Source organism: Anser anser (genome assembly GCF_964211835.1).
Source record: "Anser anser genome assembly, chromosome: 15".
In the NCBI taxonomy this organism is placed as follows: domain Eukaryota; kingdom Metazoa; phylum Chordata; class Aves; order Anseriformes; family Anatidae; genus Anser; species Anser anser.
Genome location: NC_139736.1, coordinates 10,774,337 through 10,782,736, shown reverse-complemented (window position 1 = coordinate 10,782,736; position 8,400 = coordinate 10,774,337). Strand labels below are relative to the sequence as shown.

General features: G+C 38.3%; 1 long non-coding RNA gene across 1 annotated transcript; it reads right to left on the bottom strand.

The window, feature by feature from the left end:
* Window positions 1-1,527: 1,527 nt before the first annotated feature.
* Window positions 1,528-7,311, bottom strand: LOC310882277. Its single transcript, XR_014572887.1, has 3 exons — window positions 7,032-7,311; window positions 4,650-4,753; window positions 1,528-1,746 (listed from the first exon to the last, which is right to left on the bottom strand). It is a non-coding gene; the product is annotated as an uncharacterized lncRNA (long non-coding RNA).
* Between the last annotated feature and the right edge of the window lie 1,089 nt (window positions 7,312-8,400).

Here is an 8,400-nt window from a genome sequence, read left to right as displayed (position 1 = left end):
TTCCAAAGTTCATTTTGCTGGTTGTTCAGTTTTTATGTTGGGCTGAGCAAAGTATGCCCTTCTGCCATGCTGCCCTGGCCGGCTCAGCAGGATAATACTCTATTGATTATTTTAGGGAAGGCCATTTATATATAAAGCATAACATACATGTTTCATTTGTTCAATTCTTGCATTACTTATGGTAGAGGGAGTTCACAGAGCTTAGGGAACTGTTGTTTTCTAGAGATGCAGATCTTGGTTTGGACCACAAATTATTGATTTTTTTTCAGAAGACTCTTCTGGAACCATTTCAATATAGTGTGCATATACATATTTTTTAGAGGAAATATTTTGTATTGACTTTGGAATTTCTTCCAAGGTGTTTATGCATGCAAACCATTTCTGTGTCAAGTTGCAGTCTTAAAGTTACATTCATGCTTCTCATCCAGTTTTGATGTTTTTCTCTTGGCACTGACAGTATGTATCTAAGACTTCAACCCTCTGAATGAACAGAGACCTTAAAAAGAGCTGTCAGTGTAATGAGAAATGCTACTGGTGAATATAGTCTCAGGATTTTAATTTTGATGTTCTTGAAGGACTTTTCCAATCTAGGTGATTCTATGATCATTTTTCTTTGTTCATGCAATTCCTTCTTCAGCAATGTCTTTGACAAAATGACAGGCATGAAACCCTAGCCCACTGATGACCAGTGTAATTTAATTTGTACTTCTGTTTGAGAAGAAAAATAAAAAGACATCATTGCACATTACTTTGTGCAAATGCACACATTTTGTGTATATATATATATTGTCACTTCTGGGTGTCACTTTTCAGAAAAAAAGATGCCTTAAAAATACCTGATATCAACGTTTTAGAAAAAGAAAAAGCATTAAAGCAGTCTGGCCATGTTGCCTCTGATGTGGATCAAAGATAGTTGTATCTTTTTGAGGGTAGATGCCGAAGTAAAGGAAAACTTGCATGATCTTTAATCAGGTTCTTCGTGTATCTTGAGAAAGAAGACAAAGTAACATGATTTTGGGAGTAGCAGCTCTGGGGCTGTCAGGAAGATGTCAGAATTGATCTTCAAAAATAGATCTCTGTTACCACATTTAGATATACAAAAAAAAAATAAATGAGTGTAATTAAGTCGTGTGTCAAAACTAGTCAGATTTTTATAGCACTTCTTTAAGTCTTGACACAGCTATTTTTATTTCATCTGACAAATTAAATCTTATTGCTACTTCCTTTATGTTACTGAATCTCTGCTAATCTCTGAAGTGTATGTGAGAATATTTTGCCTATTCATTGTGTATTCTTTTCCTGGCCAGAAAAAAAGCCCTTTCCTTAGCTGAACATTACCAGCATCACAAGCATCTATGAACTTTTTCATTTTTCTGTAGAGTTCATTTCAGAAAGTCAAAGAACTTGAAATGTGTTATATTCCCAAATAGAATTGAAGATTTTGGATTGTCCTTGAAAAGGAAGTTATGAAGAATTCTGAGAAGACAAAATGCATACTAAATCCTCAAACAGATCACTCCAATAAAGTTGACGTTTTTTATTTGCCTTTATTGTTCATATTTTCATGAATATGCGCTTACTCTGAAATAATTTGGGGAATCAATAATGTGATAATTATCAGTTATCCATCAATATAAAACTGATGATTTAACTAACTCCAATATTTTGCACTTGCTGAAGTGAAAAACTTCTGCTGGCCATTCTCTGCAGCCGGTGTCTTCTACTGCCCTTCCTTCTCTGCCTGTTCTGTAAACAGAATTTGCACAGATGAACTCTACACCTGTTATTTTTGTATCTTAAAGCAAACAAATATATATACATACATACATACACACACACACACATATATATATATATAAAAAAAATATGAGCCATGCTATGGATATTTTCTCAGATTCTAGAAACTAGAAGGCTTTTCCAGGATCTGTATCTTTTCCTAGTCAAAAAAAAAACAAGCTTCATATTTCTTATCCTTATGATTTTTTGGTGGTAGCTGGGAAAATGTGAGGCAAAAGAGTAAAGACAACCTCTGTTTAAAAATGCAGTATAAAGAGCCTTCATCAAGATCCTGTGAAACAGTCAGAAGTCCAGAATTCACACTGAGGCAATGAAACTTTTCAGTTACACTAGAGGGAGGTTGTGACGTCTCTTCTGGTGCCAAGCCCAAACCTCTGATTAGTTTATTGTAGAAAAATGTAGAAGAAAAGGGACAAAAATGAGAGAGACTGACTGACTTGTAGGCATCTGCTGTCAGCCCCGGGTCAGATAACTAGTGTGAGCTCTGTAATCCCTCCTGCAGGAAGAAATACGAGGGGTGGTGATACAAATGTGTTTTGGTGTGGCTTAGCATGTGGTTGTATCATCTTGTATTTGGAGTGGATAGCTGGGCCTGTTGGTTTGTGCCAGTTTGACTCGGGATCACTTAATCGCGTCTCAGCTTTTTGGGTAGAGGTGCAGGGTGGCTTTCAGACACTTCAGGCCTGCACAGCACTTTGCTTATGGGGCACTTAACTAGTGGGATTTGCTTCCTCCTTCTCTGTCCTGGTGTCTCCCAATTACCTAGGTCAAAACTCTGCAACAAGTCCTGACAATATTGAAGTCTGTCAGACAGGCTTAGCTGTTAATTACTGATTATTAATGTCACAATTTTAGGTGAACGCAGGAGGTACTGCGTCTTTTATTTTGTTAGTAATAGTATTGGATTATAAGTAATGATGATGAAACTTGAAATCCATGGCAGAATTAAACCAAAGCGTTTCAAGGATGAGAGCCTTTGTAGTGTTCTGACATCAGCTTTCATAAACGTGCATGTGCTTGACAGCTACCAGACAGACCAAAGCACCCAGATGTGGCATAGACTTATTATAAAAAAAATATAGAATTTTGGTTCTTAGCTATGCTGGCATCCTACAAATTATATTCACTTCCTAAACAGTCTTTCAGCAGTTCAAAGCAAATGAGAGCTGTATTATTTCAGCTAGGCTCTGTTCTACCTTTGACAGTCAGTTTGCATATATACATTTAGTTTATTTTCTCTAAAGCTAGTTTTGGATACGTTGCAGCTAAAGCATCTCTTATTAGTGGTGAAAGACTATGAAGTTCTAGGAGAATAGTAAAGAATAAAAATGTGTTTGTAGCTACATTGTCCTTAATTGAAATAAAAACTGTCCTTGATTAAAATAAAAATAAATGTTTTAGATGAACTGCCTACTCCATTCATTTTTTTCCTTATTGATAAAGGAAAATAGTGAGACGAGATGATGAATTTTCCATCTATTAGGCTCAGATCTAAGAGCTGCTGGAACGTAGTTGCTGCAAGTGCTTGAGGTTGAGTGCCCAAAGTTATAAGCTATTTTTAGAAGTCTTTTCAGAAGAGTTTTCTGAATTGCTGTTTATAAACTGCACCAGTTTAAGAACTTCACAGAAGTACACTATAAACGTATAGAATGTGGTATAACTGCAGCCAGTGTGACTTCCATAAATAAGTTGATTTTATCCACTCACTAATTCTTTCATAGATTTCCTTTAATCACGCTCTGGGTACAGCTCAAGTGCAACATGACAATCATTTTGTCATGTTTATCTCTATATGCTGCTGCCTATCGGACAGAAAGGACTTTTTCCTTCATAAAATCTTCAGCATGGAGTTTAGAACTTGATCTGAAGTGAGAATGCATTTTTGGTGTAACTCATCATTTTGAGGCTACTCGAAACTATAAGGAGCTTATGTATGCCAAGAAACGTGCAAAAACCCAGAGTTACTGCAAACATTTCTGGAGGCAAGTTTCATGGTGTAGATGTTGTATGTCGACCTTTACAATGTAATGAATATCTTCCAAATGGAACACTTATGGCTTTTTCTTAGGAAGATTTTTGGAAACTGAAAGAAAATTGATGATGGTGAGAAGAAAAATGCTTTTTTCCTAAACTTAATCTCAGTTCCCATGCTAGCTAGTTCACTCATTTGCTTTGTTCGCGCTTCAGTCTGTGTCTGGTCAAGTTATAGATTTGTATCCAAGTGGCAGAGCTACTTCAAAAAACCTGTAATGAATAGTTGACTTCTAAGCATTTAGGTATCGCTTTCTTCCTTTATTTAGGAGAATTTCTCACTTAGAGTTCATGCACTGAATAGTGTCAGAGGATGCTTGTCAAAGTCTGAATCATTTCTGGGCCTGCACAAAGGTTTCAGGATATTTGTCTGTCATAGAGGAACGTTCGGGTCTAGTGGCTGCCTTGATAGAAAGGGAATCTGTGCACTTTAATCTGTGTTAGAATCCAATTTTGTCCTGAAGTAGAATATCTGTTTTCCTCATTCAGAGTTGAAATCAGAAATATGAGAGATCACAGCAAATCTAGGACTAGTAAAGACTATGAAATGAAGAGTTTCCATAAATATATAAGAAATTAATAATAAAGCAGTAAGGGAAGGGAAGGGAAATTGGGAATCGCTCTCAGTAAGGAAAAAAGAGGGGGGAAGAAGGGGAGAACCAACCCAAATTTATCCAAATGAGCCACATCCTCTGTCAGACAGGACACTTCAAGCAGATCTTGAAATGGTTTGTTCTGGGTTTGTTCAGGGCCCTGGTCTAAAGGATGTATTTGTTAGGAGCAGTAGACTTAAAATAGTAGAGTTGAAAGTGAGTTCTTACACAAACTGAAGCAAATGATTGCAATTCCAATTCATCTTGAAGACACTGGAGGCATGATCCCCTATTAAAAAGGCAGAATTTCATGAAGACAGGCGCAGTATAATCTGTTAAGAAAGCAAAAATCCTCAGCACAAATAGATTAGGGCATTTGTTGGCTTCACAGCATGCCATGGCATCGGTCCTGAAATACAGTGGATCAGAAGCAGGCTGTGTGCCAGTTTGTCAGGACTGTGGCTGCTTACTTCAGAAAGCTGCAGCTCGCTTGGGGATGTGTGAGAATGTCTCCTATGTGAGAAACAGGAGGTCATTAATCAGTGCTATTTGGTGCTAACAAGGCAGAAATAATGTTCAGCTCTGGATGTCATACTGATGTCCGACACGATGGTGTCAAAGATGCTGACAAATCTCAAAGGAGAGCAAAAAGAATGGAAGCATTTTGGAAATCGTAGCCTGCAAAGAAAGATTCAGTGAAGTAGGTTTCCTTAGTCCAGAGGATAGGGGAAGGCAAGACAACACGGCTCTCCATTGCTTGATGCCTTGGTCAGGCAGGCAGAAGAAAGGGGGCTGCTGTTGTTGCTGCCGCTGCTGAAACCAAGAAATTAGTCATGGGAGTGCTGCAATGCAGCTGCTGGGTTGGATGTTATGCCAGAATGCCTGTGTCTAATGCAAGTGATGAATTTTACCTAATTTTACATCGTCTGCAGCCATCGCAATGTTAACCCAAAGCTACAAGTACCAAAGGTTACCTGTTGCAATGTGAGAAGCCAGCATGAAACCCCCTGGGTCTGAGCCAGAGAAAACAGAGCTGACACAAGTTCTCTCAATGAGAGCAGCGCCCACCAGCAGGTGTTTATAATGGGCAGGCAGTGCTGTGTCACTCCATTGCCTATGCAGATATTCTTATCCTACATAAATATCATCTGAGTTAGTTTATGCCCAATGGGTTACAAATGTGTCTTCAAAAACTTAATACTGTTTAGAAAAATGAAACCAATTAAAACAAACAAAACAAAAACACAATGAAACCACAACCAAATAAAACCACCAACAAAACCAGCAAACTTCTCTATGGGACTGCATGTGATATTTATAGAGTCAAGGTTACTCTAGATTCAGTTAAGAATGTTACCCTGTATGTCTTTAGGAAAGTTTAATGATCATGAGTAGTAAAGGACTATGGCAGGCTATCTACAGAGGTTGTAGAATTTCCTTTGTTAAGAAGAGGCTTGATAAATATCTGTCCAAGATTATGTCAATATTCTGCAATCATTAATGCAACGTTTGTATTTCCTACTCTTATCTGTACCAGACCTCTATTTTGCTGATGCTACAAAAAATATACAAAACACTACCTTTTTTTCAGACTAAAGTTTTTTATTCTTCTATCAACTTTCGTTTCACTTAATTTTTTTTTTGTCATCTTGTATGATTAGTTTTCTGATCACATCTATTTTTCTCAACAAAATACATGCAACAAATAGTTAAAAGAGAAAAGTACTTAGCAGTAGAGAGGTAAAAGGAAGATTGGAGACAGGAAGGAGAAATAATAGTCTAATTACAATATCGTGTGTGCAGAATCCAAAGGGAATGCTCTTGCTGCGATAGAGCGAAATGCTGCAGGAGGAAGTAGGTGTAATAAAGAGGAAAGCAATGAATAAAGCAGGATAACAGAGCAGGTAAGGGGAAATTCAGGAAGCTTGTGGGAGTTGAAAGAAGAATGAAGACAGCCAAGGGAGCTGGGAGAGAGAGGCTGACAAATGAGGACAGGAGCTAAAGGGGACTGGATTGGAACAGTCTTTTTGGAGTGGGGGGAAAAACAGTGACATAACTGAAAACCTAGTTCAGAGAAGGTAGTAGAAATGGAAGAGGCAAAACAGCACTGTCTAGGGAGAGCTCAGTAAGAGGACTGGTGCTGGGGAGAACAGCTGAAGGATTCTGATGAGGAATTATGTTATCAGAGCCAGCAAAGAATAAAGAATTAATGTTTGAGAACAGCAGACAGGCTAATGAGCAGAGGAGCTCTGCAGAAGGCTGTTGCAGACCATCCAGCCAGCTCCTATTTTAGAGCTACTCTTGCCACCAGCCCTTTATCAGGCTCTGGTTATTTATCCCTAAGTGTTAATACAGCTTCTGCAGCTTTACCTGAAAATCCTGGTTTGATCTCCTGTTCACGAGATGTCAGTCTTCGCAAATTTAATAAACATTACCATTGCAAACACCTAGGAGAGAGCTTGTTTACCCTTCCTTTCCTGAAACAAGAAATTCTGAGCTGTGATTTCATCTATTTTACTGTGGTCATGTGGGACTTGGCTTCCTAGAAATTTTATGTTCATCTGGTTTACGTTTATCTAAATGGGTTAATAACATTTTAATGCTACTTACAGTTTCAACTTGAATAGATTTTTTTCATTGCTTTCCTGCTGTTTAAGTAGTTAATTGGGTTCAGTGAGTGTTCCCTGTACCGACTTTCTTTGCAGTAGCAAGAGCCGTGAACATACTAGCGAACAATGAGGCAGGCTTTGATGTGTCAGTGTGTTTGGGAATCACATTACAGGAAGTGAATTACGGTCTTGGCTGATGAAATCATTCCTATGAGTAAACACATGCTAATATTGCTAGAAGGAAATGAGCACTGGACTACTTTTATTGTGTTACTTCAAAATTCTCCCCTGGATTCACGAGGATTCATTAACCCAGTTGCTTACTAAGGCACCAGATACCCCTGTATATTTGCCTGGTATCTGTGGCATCAATCTGCAACACATCATGCCTGTACATCACGCCTGTCTCATAAACTCGTTGCTTTTCACTGTTTGCAGGACTGTTGCGATAGTGTGAAATACAAACCCGAACACGTGTGGCTCGTGTTTGTGTTATGGTGTGAACTGTGCCTCTCTCAAGAATGCGAAAGTGAGCTGGCAGTCTGTCTTGGCTGCAAGTTGAGAGCAATAGTTTTTCTCTACAGTCCAGAAATAAGCTCTCAGAAAAATCACAGGAAAAAAAAAAAAAGCTTTATAAAGGATACACTGAGAATGAAGACCAAACCGATAGCAGATATGAGAATACACATCTCCTAGATGATGCAAGTGTAAGAAAAGTAAGCCTAGGCTAGCTAGAATCAGTCTGGGCGTGATTGCCCCAGGACAGCAGAGTTAACATTGGGATTAGAAAATAACTGGAATTGCAAAGAATGGATTGAGTGATGTAACAAACACAATACATCACCAGAAGACTGTTTAAGTGAAAGTTTGTCTCAATATGAGCTTTCTGCTACGGCATATTCATCAAGCTGATAAGTGTTAGGCTTTCTTGGCAAACATTTTTCTATTCTATTCCATATTTCAGCAGAGGCTTTGGGACTTCCACCTTAATTTTACAGGGCTCAGCTTGCAAACACTTCTTGTTTCTTCTGCTTTAGAGATCAGCTCTGAATGAGTCTTTCCAGGGATGCTGCATGACTCTGCCCACAGTTTTTCTACCTCCAGTTGTCCATCCAGCTAACGTATCTTACAGTTCATATCTACATCATGGATTTTCCCAACCCTTGCCAATTTAGATGAATATTTATATTTGTGTGTGGTAATATCAAATCATGGGGGAGAACCTTCATGAGGGAAAGGCAAATTGTAAGGGAAGAACACAAGCAACTGTTAGTAGACGATCAAAGCCATGAATGTGCCTTTATGTATTCATCCATAAGTAATGTAACTTTCTGGAGTAATACACAAATTTTGCCCCAAGAAATTCTCTT